The sequence below is a fragment of the Halichoerus grypus genome, chromosome 11 (assembly GCF_964656455.1).
Source record: "Halichoerus grypus chromosome 11, mHalGry1.hap1.1, whole genome shotgun sequence".
In the NCBI taxonomy this organism is placed as follows: Eukaryota; Metazoa; Chordata; class Mammalia; order Carnivora; family Phocidae; genus Halichoerus; species Halichoerus grypus.
The window spans coordinates 34172556-34189854 of NC_135722.1; the positions used below are offsets into that span (position 1 = coordinate 34172556).

General features: G+C 34.7%; 1 pseudogene; it reads right to left on the reverse strand.

Moving 5' to 3' along the window:
- Positions 1-960: 960 nt before the first annotated feature.
- LOC118520703 (small ribosomal subunit protein uS2 pseudogene) overlaps positions 961-17299 on the reverse strand; it is a 35888-nt pseudogene continuing 19549 nt past the window's right edge.

A 17299-nucleotide genomic window follows, 5' to 3' on the forward strand; every position in this document is an offset into this window, starting at 1 on the left:
AAATATGCTGCAATAAGTATTTGTATGAATTTATGTTTGCCCATATTTCTGATTATTTGTTTGGAAGAATTGCTGAGTAAACAACATCTGACAGTTCTTTAACTGTCAACTTGATTTCTTTGGGGTTATAGCAATTTGCATATCTACTGACAAGAATATGCCTCTGTGTGCACATCTTATAATTTTACCTTGCCATTCATTTAGTCTGTTAGCTCCATAGATGAAAAATATTTCAATATAATTTAATTACTGAAGAGGTGGAAGTGTGCTCACATATTTATTGGTCACTTCCCTTTGTTCCCTGGAAAATTGCCTGCCCATGTCCATTTAAAAGTAATCAGTATACCAGAGAGGTAAATAACTAATGTGTGTGTGATTGTGGATAAGAGCTCTTCCAGTTACTAAAATATTTGCTTTAACTCTTGTGCCTCAGGTACTATGACTGCTTTTTTAAAACAACTATACATCTAGATTTTTATAAATATAGTTCAGACTCATGCCTCCATAGACAAAAATTCTTCCTGCCAATCATTCTTATCCTGACATTTCATTCATTTGTATTCTTTAGAATATGAGATAAAAGTCTACACATTTCTTTGTTCTGTTACAGCATACTCTTGACTGCATTTTCATAGTTTGTGGAAGTCCTTAGAGAATAATATGTCCTCCTTATAATCTCTCTATATGAGGCTCATAAATTTATATGCCTAAAAATAAAAACAAAAACAATTAAAAACAAAACTGTACCTTATTATAAATGGTTTTAAGACTAGTTCTGTTCATTGAAAGAATCTAAGGTGATTAAGGTGATTAATTTTCTTGGAAAATTTGGATTTCTTCCCAACATGTGATTCTATGTTTTTGTTTTTGTTTTATTTTTACTCTCAACTCCTTTTTTTTTTTTTCTAAGAAACTATTTTCCACCAACCTTATTTCCATTTTGTTTGCCTTTGTGGAAGCTTAAGGCCACTCAGTGGTTGTTCCTACCCATTCAGTGGCCTGGGCATTGGGAGCTGTGGACCAGTCTTCAGTGGCCGGCTGAGCACTCCAGGCTTCAGTAGGGAACTGCTGAATAGGCACATAAGGCCCCTGTATGCCTTCAGACCAATCTGTAACTTCAGGTTGATGAGCAGTGAACTCAGGAGCTGGAGCAGTCCACTCACCCTGAAATTCCTTCTTGGTCACAACCTTCTCATCAGTGGCCTGCTTTTCCTTTTCAGTCTTTTCAGGATCTCTGTAGAAGTAGAGATCAGGCATGACTTCCCATGGGTGTTCATGGGAAATGGTGCCAGGCAAGCTGAGAACTTCTGGGCCGGCATCTACCACTTCAGACCCACCGAATGAGCTCCCTTGTTGTTGCAAGGGATGGCAATGTTCACATATCACAGAGGAGAGTCTGTGTTACATAGAGCCAAGGTAGGCAGGTTAATATAAGATACCTCTGTAAAAGCCTCTGTGAGAGGCTGAGAGCCCTGCAGAGGCTGGTGGTCAGCCCTGGGATCAGTAACCACCAGGAGTCTTGGCTCCTGGAAGACTGTTTGGACCTGATTCTGAAGCAGCCAGCAATAGGAGTGGCTCCAGTAGCACCAGCAAACTTCAGCACAGCTTGTTGGCCAGTATTCCTGGGTGATATGACATTGACATCATCTGACTTTAATGTGGTAACAACAGCACGAGCTGCCAGAAGCTTCTCCCAGGTTTTCTTCTGATTTTTGATGTAGATACCATCACTTTACCTTTTGGAAAGGATGTACTGTTCCATTTGGAAGTCAAGGTTGGTACCACCTAAATGGGTTCCTGCTGCAAGGAGTTTGAAGACATGCTCCTCCTGATCATTTGCAGGCTATCAGGATCTTTGAACATTGTGAAAGTTTCCCTTTAAGTTATGATGGGAACACAGAACAATGCCGTATGGATTTTCCCCGGGTTGTGTAGAAAGGCTTTACTCTGAACTTTTTAAGTCAGGCTTGTGGCTACTCCAGTCTTGACCTTCTCACCCCAGGTCTCAGAACCAGGTTCCCTTTTTTATCACCCTGTGTCAGGGATACGTCTTATCAAACATGGTCTTGTACTTGATTTTCTAGAACTAGTAATGTTTTCTAGTCCTGTCAATACCATGTCCCTTGTATTTTCCCCTGGGATTTTATTTCTGTCCCTTATTTCCAGATCACTATGTACTGACTGCTGACAATTATCTGTGGCTCCACTCTTTGTGTTCCTCTTTCAGAATTAAGCTGGCTTGGGTCTGCCTGGTGTCTAGTCTTTTTTCAGCCATGCTATCAAGAGTTCCTTTCAATACTCCAAGTGGGTGTATTCTTGCTAGGGCCCGCTCCACCTTAATGTGGGATTCCAGTACAAATTATGGCCTTGCAATTCAGCCTGACTCTACTGTAGTTATGCAACATTTTTGAGGAGTAAAGAAGCATGCTGAATCTGCCAGGGCCAAGTTAAGTTTTTATTAGAGATATACTTATTTCTCTTTTAAGTGACTTTTGTTATATGCGTTATATTTCTTAAGTCACCCCTCTCTTGTCATTGACAAATCCAAGATTATCAAAAATTGTTCATCCTTTACTAATTGATAAATACATTTTGATGCCAGAATTTCATGGTCATCAAAATGAAATGCATGGCAGCCCTGCAGAGCCAGCAGCCTGATAAGTAGTGATAATTATTTGTCCCTAGGACTTAGATTGAGCCAAAATCATATGGAATACCTATTTCTTCGAGGTGTTTTGTGGTTTCTAAGCTTTTCTTATAATGTCAGTAATGAATAACCTAGAAACTTAGACACATTTAGCTGCTATTAATATAAGGAAATTATGCTTGGTTTAGAAGGAAATTAGTTATGCACATGGCTTGAAGGATCTCCTCTTGTTTTGTTAAGGCACAGAGTGCCAATTAATTATATCTATAGCAACCATGTAAGTTTCCAGAAAATTATTAGGTTAAAGAGGACTTTTGACAACTGAGTTTAATTTATTTTTATGTCCTATATAAATGTTGTATATTTCTTGTACCTATTAGATTGTTTTAAAAATGCATAGAGCTAATACAAATTCTATTTCTGACTCTTAAGAGTTCTATTGCACAGAGATGTTGACTGGGTTTGATATGAATTGAGGAGAATTTTAAGTGGCTTATGACATTTCAATTTGAAGACTAATATGCATCAATAACATCAGAGATGTGTTGAAATGTGTGAGTACTGAGATTGGGGGAAAGGAAAAAGAAGGTTAATGAAAAGGGTCAGAACTCCTCATTGTGGAGCAAATTTTGAAGTGATTTCTTTCTCATGAATAATGGAGCTGGGCTTCAAAATAAATTTCAGTATATATATAGTAAAATCCACCATGCTCAAAATTCAAAGTGTTTTTCTTTGAGAGTAAATAAATTTTGGTTTAGTTTTATGTCTTTTAAATGTCTTTTTCCTATTTGAGTCAAAGAAATTACATAGTCATTTTTCACAGGCCCCGAGAAGTCTCTTTAATCAAATGAATTGTAAGTTTATTTCCATTACCCTAAAATGTAACAATTTTATAGATGAATACTTATAAATATTTGACATCATCTGTGAATAAAAGGGTAAAACCTTGCTCTATTGATTTAAAATCGAATTTCATTTTGTGTTGTTTAGCAGCACCCATTTTTTTCCATAGGTTGTTCTGAATAATTGCAAAGAATTATACATGCATCCTCTTTTATTTGCAGAGAATTAGTTAACAGGATAGCTAATAAAGGAAATTTTAGAAGTTTTTTTTAGGAAGTGAATAAAACAGATGAAAAGGAATGGGGAAGAAAGAGAAAAGATAAATATGTAGAATAAGGTAAAAAAATACATGCTGACTATATTTATAATGTCTTGTGTGGTTGAAAGTAGAAATAGAATTAAAATACATGATAATTAACTTGAAAGCAGCACGATAATTTGTTGTGGACCAATCCATTCATTGAGAACAAATAACCAAGCTGGAAAAAAATAAGACAAAAATTATATTTGAGAGCATACCACAATAAAAACTTATTAAGTTATAATTTTGATAGAGAAAGGAAGCTAAGCAAAATGAGCCAGACATTTGGAAACACTTTTCCTATTGAAGTTATTTTCCAATTTGATATGGGGGGTTGGTGGGGGGGCATGGTTATTGAGCTGAGAAGCTAAGCAGAAATCTGAGGCTGAACATCTGAGTGTCCAAAATGTATCTTCATTATTTCAGGAGACTCGTAGAATAAAAATTAGAGTTGAGCTCCTGTCCTAATAGAGAGGTTCTATAAACACCCAGAATTTTCTACTAGAATTCAAAAGACTATATCCAAGGAGTAAACCTAGACTGGAGATAAACCAGTTGTCACTGAAAATAAATTTGAAGCACCTAATTTCTGAGAAGATTAAGGTAATCTACTCTAACCAAGCTGTCTGCCAGAAGAAACATAAACCCTATCTAGAAGATACATACACAGATACCAATGAGCTACATGGTTTTTACCTACAATTCAAACAACTCCACAGAAACATTTCCAGGTAAGATGAAGCAGTTTGCAACAGACTAATGCTCCTGTTACACCTAATAAAGCCAAATAAATTACAAAATCATATTTTTAATTTTTTTTAAAGATTTTATTTATTTGCGAGAGAGACAATGAGAGACAGAGAGCATGAGAGGGAGGAGGGTCAGAGGGAGAAGCAGACTCCCTGCTGAGCAGGGAGCCCGATGTGGGACTCGATCCCAGGACTCCAGGATCATGACCTGAGCTGAAGGCAGTCGCTTAACCAACTGAGCCACCCAGGCGCCCACAAAATCATATTTTTAAAGGCATCAGAGGACTTTGGGGGCAACAAGGCCTGGAAGAGCTAAAATTCACAGAAAAAAACCCTGTTGTGATGAGTTAAGGATGACCAGCTATTTTTGCTTTCCTTGTAACTTTGGCTGGTTTCAGCATGTGGGCTGATGGTCAACCTTGTTCCAGACAAGATACTTTCCACAGGTAGAAAGATACTCCAGTAGTATATTTTGTAGAAACTTGGGGCTAGTGTGACATGTTAACCTTTCAGTGGTCTCAAATTTGAAGCTAGTTCTGAGCTCTGGGTTGCATACAAGGTTGGAAAACTAAGCCAAAAACATATATAAGGGAGTTCACTATCTTGCATGATTAGGGGGAAAATAGATACTCATGGGGAGAGGTCCTGCTTCATGATAAATGTAGTCTCTCTTAGAGATATTTATAAAATTTGAAATTGCATGGGCTGGGAAGCTGAAGAGCTAACTTGGGAAGCTAAGAATAGCTGAGACATATTATTACAGGACTGAGAGACAAGAACACTTAGCCCTGAAAGAATCATGCAGGGAAAATAGGGATAAACTTGCTGTAGACTGAATCTTTTTAAAAATTAAGAGCTACAGCATGAGATAATAAAATATGACTAGTAATAAGAGAAAAAAAAGGCAATAAAGACAGACCTACCAATGAACTGGATACTGGAATTCAGACGTAAACACTCAACTTGGAACAGAAAAAGAAAACCGAAAAAATATAAAAGTGTAAGAGACATATGGGACACAGTCAAGTGTGTAAACATACGTGCAAATCAAGTTCCATGGAAAAAAGAGAGAAAAAATGTAGAAAAAGCAGTACTTGAAAATACAATGGCTGAGCAGTTTTCTAAAACAAGTGGAAGGCATGAATACACAGACTCGAAAAGGGCAGCAAACTCAGAGCAGTGTAAACACACATACAGACAGACACAGACGCACACACGTTAACACCTCACTTCTACACATCATAGTAAAACTGCTGAAAACCAACACAGAGTAGAAATCTTGAAAGTATAAAAGAAAAAATACATTACTATCAGAGAAAGAAATATTTTTTGATGCTGACCTCTTAATAGAAACAGTAGAAACCAGTGGCAATGTATGGCATATTTAATGTATTAAGAGCAAATAACAGTCAACCTAATAATCTCTACTCAGAAAAAAAAAATCCTCAAAAATAAAGGTAAGATAGAAGAAGGAAATTGGAAGCAAATAGGCTTACATGTAAAGAAAGGAATTTTTCAGATTATAGTCAAGAGATAGCAATGAAAACATAGATATGTAGGAGAAAATGAAGAAAACTAAAAAGAGTAAATAAATGGGCAAATATAAGTAAGTGTTGATTAAAAATGAACAACAGTAACTTAATAAAATGAACAATATTGCTACTTTGATGAGTTTAGCCCTATGTAGAACTAAAATTCATGGCAACAAAGATGCATATGGTGGATATAATTTAATAGATGTAGGGCTCTAGCAGTATCGGGAAAGATGTAAATATTGTTTTTATTAAACTGTAATAAGATAATGGTTGATGTTACAACCTGAGTAATAATTTAAAAAAGAAACAATGTGTAAACAATTTAAACAATGTGTAAATAATTTGAAGAAGAATTAAACAATGTGTAAACAATGTGTAAGCAATGTTTAATAGGGTTAAAAAACAGATAAATGCATGATTAATTCAAAAGAGAAGGGGGGAAAAAGGAACATAAACCAAATCACACAAATGGGAATAAATAATAGGAAGATAAAAGAAAACATAAATACATCATTGATTATAATAAATGTATATATATATATATATATATATTATACTCCAAGTAATTGAGTCAATTTGGGGACTGTATAAAAGTACAAATTCCTCTTACATACTGATTACATGAAATGCACTTTAAATACAAGGATGAAATGTTTTTTAAATGCTATATAGAAAATATAGAAAATCAAAAGCAATTTGGGACAACTACATTAATATCACATAAAGTAGATTTTAATGCAAAAAAAACATTATTAGGAATAAAAGAGGAATTTCATAATTTTTGAGGAATTTAAGAAGAAGATGTCATAACTCTAAGTCTATACTCTAAACACATACAAAGCAAGAATTAAGTGAAGAAAAAGGAGAATAGACAGGCTCATAATCATGTTGACATATTTTTTAGCAAACATATCTAAAAACTAGTAGAAAAAGCAAACAAAATTTCTGTAAGGTTAGAAAGCTTAAACAATCTAAGTAATTGATTTAACCTAATTGTCATATTAAACTAGTGTAAATAGTAAATGATAAATATCATAGAATTTATTTTTTATTTTATTTTTAAAAAAAAATTTAAGTAGGCTCCATACCCAGATTGGAGCCCAATGTGGTGCTCGAACTCATGACCTTGAGATCAACACCTGAGCTGAAATCAAGAGTTGGCTGCTTAACCTACTAAGCCACCCAGGTGCCCCACAAATATCATAGTATTAAGTTTATATTGAATATTCACCAAATTGACCAGATTCTTACCATAAAGAAAGGTTCAATAAATTTTAACAGTTGAGAATATTCATGGTAAGTTCTTTAACCACAGTGGATCTAAGCTAAATAAAAATCAATAAAAATAATAAATATAAAAATATCAACTAAGTGGAAATTAAACTAAATAATGTGAGGCAAAGAAGATAGTAGCAAATATCTTAAATGAATCTTATAATTAAGATACAAGTAAAAATGTATGAATCAGCTAATATATAGACTTAAAAGCATACAATAAAAAGGAAGAAAAAGTATATGTAAGTGATGAATCACTAAATTCTACACTTGAAATTAATGTTATACTGTATGTTAACTAACTGGAATTTAAATAGAAACTTGAAAAAAGAAAAAATGATTTAAATTTTTATATCAAAGACTAGAAAAATCAGCAAGTGAAAAAGAAATAAATTAGAAGGAACAACATAGGAAATCAATAAAATGTTAAAGAAATAACAGAAAATCATCAAAACAAATACAATTTTTAGTGATTCTATAATTTTTCATTTTTGTTACTGATATTTAAATGACTTACAATGGCTTGACTTAAAATATTTCAACTTTATGATAGAGTAAAAGCAATACACATTTAGTGGAAATCATATTTTGAATCTTGAATTTTGATCTTTATGGTAGAGTAAAAGCAATGCGCATTTAATGGAAATGATATTTTGAATTTTGATCTTTTCCCAGGCTGCAGATATGATAAGATCTTCTGCATTGATTCCGGGCAGATGAAGTGAGCCACAGCTCCCAGTCAGTCCCGTGATCATGAGGATAAACAGCAAGCTTATGATATTCAGTAGGTTAGGTGCATTAAATGCATTTCCAACTTAATGATATTTTCAACTTACAATGGGTTTATTGGATGTAACTCCATCATAAGTTGAAGAAAATATATTTAGAAGTAAATTTAACAAATAGATATTATGAACATTTTTATTTCATTATATTTGACAATTTGGAAAAAGTGAACAGATTTATTGATAAATACAACTTTACAAAGATGACAGCAGAAAAAAATAGAAAATCTGAATTATCTGATGTCAGCTGAGGAAATTAAATCATCATTGAAAACTTTTCCATAAAGACAGATCAGATGGTTTTACCAGTTATTTCTTCCAAATATTTTAACAGAGGAATATAACTCTTTAACAAACCGTTCTAGAAAATTCAAAAGAGAGAGAAATTTCCAACTCTTTTTCATAAGGCCAACACAAACTTACTTCTAAAACTTGGAAAAGATACAGCAAGTAAGGAAAATTTGGGACAAATTTTTCTCTTGACTATAGATGAAAAATTCCTTAATAAATATTAGCTAATCAAATAGAGTGATAAAAATGAACATTATTAACAAATAGGGTTTATAATGATGTACTGTATGGTGACTAAATAACATAATTAAAAAAAACAAAAAACCCAAATAGGGTTTATTTTAGGTAAGCAAAGACAATTTATCATTAAAAAATCAAACAGTATAATTCACCACAATTGAAGAAAAAATCATATGATTGTTTTGATAAATATAGATAAAGCATATGAAAAAAATTTCTTATAAAATTCAGCAAAAAAAAACTATAACTGTCACTTTTGCTTCCAGTCTTTTTTTAACCATTTAGTTTTTCTTCTAAACAATAAAAACACACAACTAATAAAAATAAAATATAATAAAATTCAGCAAAATTGAAATTAAGGGAACATCTTTCTTTTACATACATGCACACAACTTCACACATAGTACTAATTAAAAACTCAGTGAATTCAATGGAGAAATATTCAATGTTAACTCTAAGGCTGAAAGCAAAACATGAATGCCCTTTAGTACCAGCTCTGTTCAGCCAGTGTTCTAAAACAGGGAGAAAAAATAGAAAGAATATGAACTGGAATAGGAATAATAAAAGAAATTCCCAGATAATAAAGTTATAAATGTTGAAGATTTTTCAGAAAATAAATATTTAAATTAATAAGTTAACTTGGCAAGATCCTTCAATGTAAGTTCTCTTTATAATAACCAGTTTTATTTTTATATGAACAAAAATAATAGGCTGAAAAAAATGTGAAAGTTATCATACAGTAGCAAAAACTTCAGCAATTACCTGAAAACAAATTTAACAAAAAATGAACAAGACATTAATATTAAAAAGCCAAAAAATGAGAAAAATTATAGGTTTAATAAATGAAGCAATACACCACTATGAATTTAAAGAGTAATTTTTATAATTATGGCAGTACCCTTTAAAATGATCCTGAGATTGCAAACAATCTCAATTAAAATACTAACAGACTTGTTTGTTAGTTTTTGTAGCAATTAACAAATTGACTTCAGGAATTTACACATAAATGCAAAGGGCAGTGTTCAGACAACATTCTGAAGCTAAATGAAATTTGTTAGCTCTACAGTACCAGATATAAAACCCATTATAAACATACAGTAATAAAGGCAGTATAATATTGGCACAAGGACAGACAAACCTGCCAATGGAAGCATTTAGAATCACTGAAAATGATTCCATTCGCATATGGTCATCTGTTTTATGACTAGGTGATAGTGCAGTGAGGAAAGGATGATCTTTGCCTGAATGGATGGATTGGACATTCATAGAGGAAAAAAGATATGTACACTACTATTTTACACAGTTCATAAAAACTAATCCCAGAATTGTTTATCAAAAAGTAATATAGTTGGGCGCCTGGGTGGCTCAGTCGTTAAGCGTCTGCCTTCGGCTCAGGTCATGATCCCAGGGTCCTGTGGGGCTCCCTGCTCAGCGGGAAGCCTGCTTCTCCCTCTCCCACTCCCCCCTGCTTGTGTTCCCTCTCTCGCTGTGTCTCTCTCTGTCAAATAAATAAATAAAATCTTTAAAAAAAAAAAAAAAGTAATATAGCAACTCTAGAAAATTACCTCATAGAATCTTCTTGGAGTGGACATTTTTTTTTCTGAAAGAAGGTTCTAATAGGACTAACCCTAAAGGAAAAAAATAACTTGTACTGTTTTAAGATAAAAAATTTCAGAGGATCAAATGGCGTTATTGAATGTGTGATAATCAAGCTGAAGAAGTGAACAAGATATTTGTAATGCGTATACTGAACAAAGGATTTATATTCAAATCCATAAAAAAAAACTACTAGATTAATTAAAAAGACAATGACAGACAATTAAAAGAAAAATATGCAAAAACATGAATTGGCACTTCACAAAATAGGGGTATGAAAGTGTAATAAAAATAGAAAAATTTTCTTAATCGTATTAGCCTTTGGAATATGCAATTTAAAGCTACAACTGAATATCACTACACACTTACTAAAATGGTTAAATTGAAAAATTAAAAAATGCTACCAAATGTCAATGAGGATATGGAACAATTGAAGCTCTCCTAAATTAAATGTAGAAGTATAAATTGGTACATGTATTTTGGAAAATTGTTTCCTAGTGTCTACTAATGCTGAATATATGATCCATTCCTACATATATACACAAAAGGTATGTCTACATATGGTCTTAAATGAATGTACATGCGCACACACACACACACACAGATGCTTTTAGAAGAATTATTTGTAATAGTCAAAACTGGAAATACTCTAATGCCTATCTAGAACAGAATGAATGAAAAATTGTGGCATATTCATACAATGATATATTACACATCACAAGAATAAATGAACTTCGACTACACAGAACAAAATGGAGGACTTACAAGTATAATATCGAGCAAAAGTAGCCAGACAAATAGGTCATGCTGTATGATTCATTTGTAAAAAAATTTACATCAGGCAAAACTAATATAAGTACTTAATAGTTATGATAGTATTGCCCTTGGGGTGAGCAGCTGTTACTAAGAGAAGCACAGAGACTTCTGATGTCCTGTTATATAATGTTTCTTTATATTGGTGTTGTCTACATGAATGGGTTCCCTGTGATCAAAATATTTCAGCCCTACCATAATGATTTCTGCATTTTTTGGTATATAGGCTTAAGTTAAATTTACTAAACAAAGCAAACAAACAAAAACCTTATAGAATGCAGCTGACACCATTCTTGGACTGAAATTAATATAGCTATACATGCGTATTTTAGAAAAGAAGACTAAAAGTCAATGATCTAAGGAGCCATCTAAAAAGTGAGAAAAGGAACAGCAAATTAAACATACTAAACATTGAAGGAAATAATGAAAGTAAGAATGGAAAATAATTAAATAAACAGAACAGAGAAGATGTATAATATAATTTGTTTCAGAATTTTGTTTTAAGGGGTGCCTGGGTGGCTCAGTCATTGTCTGCCTTCGGCTCAGGTCATGATCCAAGGATCCTGGGATTGAGCCCTGCATCGGGCTCCCTGCTCCACGGGAACCCTGCTTCTCCCTCTCCCACTCCCCCTGCTTGTGTTCCCTCTCTCACTGTGTCTCTCTCTGTCAAATAAATAAATAAAATCTTTAAAAATAATGTGCCTTTTATAAAAGATAATATGTGCTTATTTTGGAATAATTTTCAGATCCACCCTAATCAAATTAATTTAATAAAGACCTCTTCTACCTGAATTCTCTCAGCTGTACTCAGAGAAGTGACTGTTAAACATTCTTTGTGTTTTCCTGTAGGTAAGTGTATATACAGGTGAATATATAATATGATATATGACATAATCATTTTCAAGAATGGGATTATTTTATACTTATTACACAATTTATTTTCTTATTTATTGTAGATAATATACACCCCTTGTCAGCATAAACGATCTATTTGTATGTCTATATCTATATAAAAATGTACTGATACATAAAATGATATATCACCTTTAAAAATTCCTATTTAACTATACCATGGGTACACAAAAATCCACCCATCATAAATGTACAAATCAGTGCTATCACAAAACAACCAAACCTCTGGAATTAGCTGCAGTTCAAAAAACTTAAAACAGAAGCCATGACAAGGATATATAAAATTTGTTTTGTTTGTTTGTTTTTGTTTTTTATCTTGTAAAGAGAAGAAGCCAATATCCCTGATGAACATGGATGCAAAAATTCTCACCAAAATACTAGCCAATAGGATCTACATGAATGGGTTCCCTGTGATCCATTTTTAAGTACATTAAAAGGATTACTCACCACGACCAAGTGGGATTTATCCCTGGGCTGCAAGTTTGGTTCAACATCCACCAATCAATCAATGTGATACAAAACATTAATAAAAGAAAGAACAAGAACCATATGATCCTCTCAGTAGATGCAGAAAAAGTATTTGACAAAGTACAGCATTCTTTCTTGATTAAAACTCTTCATAGTGTAGGGATAGCGGGTACTTACCTCAATATCATAAAAGCCATCTATGAAAAACTCACAGAAAATATTATTCTCAATTGGGAAAAACTGAGAGCTTTCCCCCTAAGGTCGGGAACACGGCAGGGATGTCCACTATCACCATGGCTATTCAACATAGTACTAGAAGTCCTAGCCTCAGCAATCAGACAACAAAAAGAAATAAAAGGCATCCATATTGGCAAAGAAGAAGTCAAACTCTCACTCTTTGCAGATGATATGATACTTTATGTGGAAAACCCAAAAGACTCCACCCCAAAACTGCTAGAACTCATACAGGAATTCAGTAAAGTGGCAGGATATAAAATCAATGCATAGAAATCAGTGGCATTTCTATACACTAACAACAAGACAGAAGAAAGAGAAATTAAGGAGTCGATCCCATTTACAATTGCATGCAAAACCATAAGATACCTAGGAATAAATCTAACCAAAGAGGCAAAGAATCTGTACTCAGAAAACTATAAAATACTCATGAAAGAAATTGAGGAAGACACAAAGAAATGGAAAAACATTCCATGCTCATGGATTGGAAGAACAAATATTATGAAGATGTCAATGCTACCTAGAGCAATCTACACATTTAATGCAATCCCTATCAAAATACCATCCACTTTTTTCAAAGAAATGGAACAAATAATCCTCAAATTTGTATGGAACCAGAAAAGACCCCGAATAGCCAGAGGAATGTTGAAAAAGAAAAGCAAAGCTGGCGGCATCACAATTCCGGACTTCCAGCTCTACTACAAAGCTGTCATCATCAAGACAGTATGGTACTGGCACAAAAACAGACACATAGATCAATGGAACAGAATAGAGAGCCCAGAAATGGACCCTCAACTCTGTGGTCAACTAATCTTTGACAAAGCAGGAAAGAATGTCCAATGGAAAAAAGACAGTCTCTTCAACAAATGGTGTTGGGAAAATTGGACAGCCACATGCAGAAGAATGAAACTGGACCATTTCCTTACACCACACACAAAAATAGACTCCAAATGGTTGAAAGACCACAATGTGAGACAGGAGTCCATCAAAATCCTAAAGGAGAACACAGGCAGGAACCTCTTCGACCTCAGCAGCAGCAGGTTCTTCCTAGAAACATTGCCAAAGGCAAGGGAAGCAAGGGCAAAAATGAACTCTTGGGACTTCATCAAGATAAAAAGCTTTTGCACAGCAAAAGAAGCAGTCAACAAAACCAAAAGACAACTGACAGAATAGGAGAAGATATTTGCAAATGACATATCAGATAAAGGGCTAGTATCCAAAATCTATAAAGAACTTCTTAAACTCAACACCCAAAGAACAAATGATCTAATCAAGAAATGGGCAGAAGACATGAACAGACATTTTTCCAAAGAAGACATCCAAATGGCCAACAGACACATGAAAAAGTGCTCAACATCGCTCAGCATCAGGGAAATCTAAATCAAAGCCTCAATGAGATACCACCTCACACCAGTCAGAATGGCTAAAATTAACAAGTCAGGAAACGACAGATGTTGGCGGGGATGCGGAGAAAGGGGAACCCTCCTACACTGTGGTGGGAATGCAAGCTGGTGCAGCCACTCTGGAAAACAGTATGGAGGTTCCTCAAAAAGTTGAAAATAGAACTACTCTATGACCCAGCAATTGCACTACTGGGTATTTACCCAAAGATACAAATGTAGGGATCCGAAGGGGTACATGCACCCCGATGTTTATAGCAGCAACGTCCACAATAGCCAAACTGTGGAAAGAGCCAAGATGTCCATCGACAGATGAATGGATAAAGAAGATGTGGTATATATATACAATGGAATATTATGCAGCCATCAAAAGGAATGAAATCTTGCCATTTGCAATGACCTGGATGGAACTGGAGGGTATTATGCTGAGTGAAATAAGTCAATCAGAGAAAGACATGTATCATATGACCTCACTGATATGAGGAATTCTTAATCTCAGGAAACAAACTGAGGGTTTCTGGAGTGGTGGGGGGTGGGAGGGATGGGGTGGCTGGGTGATAGACACTGGGGAGGGTATGTGCTATGGTGAGTGCTGTGAATTGTGTAAGACTGTTGAATCACAGACCTGTACCTCTGAAACAAATAATACATTATATGTTAAAAAAAGAAGAAGAAGATAGCAGGAAGGGAAGAATGATGGGGGCAAAATTGGAAGGGAAGACAAACCATGAGAGACTATGGACTCTGAGAAACAAACTGAGGGTTCTAGAGGGGAGGGGGGTGGGGGTTGGGTTAGTCTGGTGATGGGTATTAAAGATGGCACATACTGCATGGAGTACTGGGTGTTATACGCAAACAATGAATCATGGAACACTACATCAAAAACTAATGATGTATGGTGATTAACATAACATAATAAAAAAAAGGAAAAAAATAAAGAGAAGAAGAACAAGTTTTCAGGAAAACATAATATAATTGCCCAATCTGTTTTATTTACTCTTATCTTTAAGTTTCCCTCAGTATTTTCTCAGGGATCCAATATTGTCTTTCTCCTCTTCACAATAGTCTAGACATTCTGGCAGAGAATTCCATCTCAGCTCTACATTAGAAAAGCTGAACTGTTACTGATCTTGGAAGTATTAGAATTCAAATTCCTATGAAATATAAGGTTCAAATCTTGTCACCTTGGAGACTTGAATTGCTCATTAATTCAAGAGGAATTGAAAGCACCTTGCAGCAATTGGTGAGAAGGTCATTGATTTCAGGGTAACCTTTGAATGATTAAAAATCTGTCTCGTGTTCCAGAGCAAGGGGAGCAGTCTAGGAAGGAACCACATGATTCATGGATTAAGTCAGCATAGATTGAGTCAGCTAGGGTTGAATGTTGGACTCATCTTTTTGGGCAGCGTCAGGACAGTCTTCTGATCACAAAGAACCTTAGGTTAGTACTTGGCCTTGGGGACTTTATCAGTTCATCTTTGTTGGGAGATCCAGCCCTCTCATCCCTCCATTGGAATTTCTCAGTCCCTTTTTAGTTTCCCTGGTCTCTGTTGCCACGGTAACAATTCAGAGCCCCTGCTGTTTAGTTTATCACCAAAAAGGCAACATTTCAACATTTTCTAACACAAATTGGCAAGATACGTAGCTGCTGGCAGTACTATCTCAGTGGGACTTCTGGTAATTTAGTAGGAAATGTGTGGTAAGGCAATTAGAAAACACCAGTAGATACCTGAACATTCCAAGTATACGAAAATGTCTTTGGGAGATTCGCTACAGTACTTCTAGTGTTTGGAATGCACTGCAGTTTAGCAGCAATCTTCAATTCATGGAGCACTTTTTGTGTGCATACAGACATCACCCTGACTGCAAATTGCATACAGACAAATTGACGGGATCTCTCACCTCAAGGAACTTACACTCTACTGGTAAAAATAACATATATCCAACCACAGTTAAACCAAGTCTTAGTGTGTGAGCAGAGAGATGGGAAAATCTGTTCTGAGTGAACAATTCTAGGAAGGCTTCAAATAGGCAATAAAGTTCTACGTGGCCTCTCTTGCACCTCTCACAGTAAGGTTATGGGGAGGACACTGGGGAGACAGAAAGCTACAAGAGTAAAATGAAAACATGGACATCCTTGGGCCAGATTTGCTAAAGAAAGGCAGAAAGTCCCCTATGAATTCAGAGTACGTGTAAATAGAGTGGCAGAAGATAAAACTGGAAAGGTAGATAAATACTCACTTCCATATATTTTACACCAATGTTTCAAATGACTATGACAAAAAGCTATTTTTTTTTCCTAATAAATAACCACAGGACTGACAAAAAGAAATAGATTTTCTTTTATTCAAGTTGAAAAAAAATCCAAATATTATTAATACTACTACTAATGATAATAATAATATTAATACAGCATCAGCTTGATGCTATAATAAAATATAACATTAGGTCGAATCATATAAAATGATCAGTTTGGGAAGCATAAAAGCTTGATGTCAAATGTTTACATAAATTTAATACATAACATAATACATAAGCATTCCATATGCTTAGGCGTTGATTAATTCACTAATTTATACTTTTGCAGAGATTTTTAACATTCAAAGACATTTACAAAATTGCTTTTTCCTCGAAATAAGTGGGTCCTGGAACTGCATACATGTACATTTACATACACATTTTATCCCTGACAGCTGTACTAGTTGTATGTGAGGAAGTTGTTCTTGAACAGCACTGGGATATTTAATGTGTATAGTTCATGAACAGGAAGGGATATATCTTTGGAGAATAAGAATATCAGTTCACACTCATCCAGGCTGCACAACATGTTCGAATGATGGAAACAATGGACTAGAAGACCTTGTGACTCTGATGGTTCTAACTCAGTAAAATTAAAAGTTCTATAAAGCGTGGTTTTTCTATACTTTTCTAAGGGCATGTTTCCTGCCATATTACTAGGGCTTTAATTTAAGCTGAATCACGCTGTTGGTTTTGGTTTTGTTTGGCTTAGAGTTTGTTTTCTGAAAATATGTGCAACTGATCGCTTTCTACTTTGAAGCCGAAAATAACTCATATTACTGATTGTGCCTGGGATGAAAGTAGAAAATATGGGGCTCATGGGTGGCTCAGTCGTTAAGTGTCTGCCTTCGGCTCAGGTCATGATCCCAGGGTCCTGGGATCGAGCCCCGCATCAGGCTCCCTGCTGCGCAG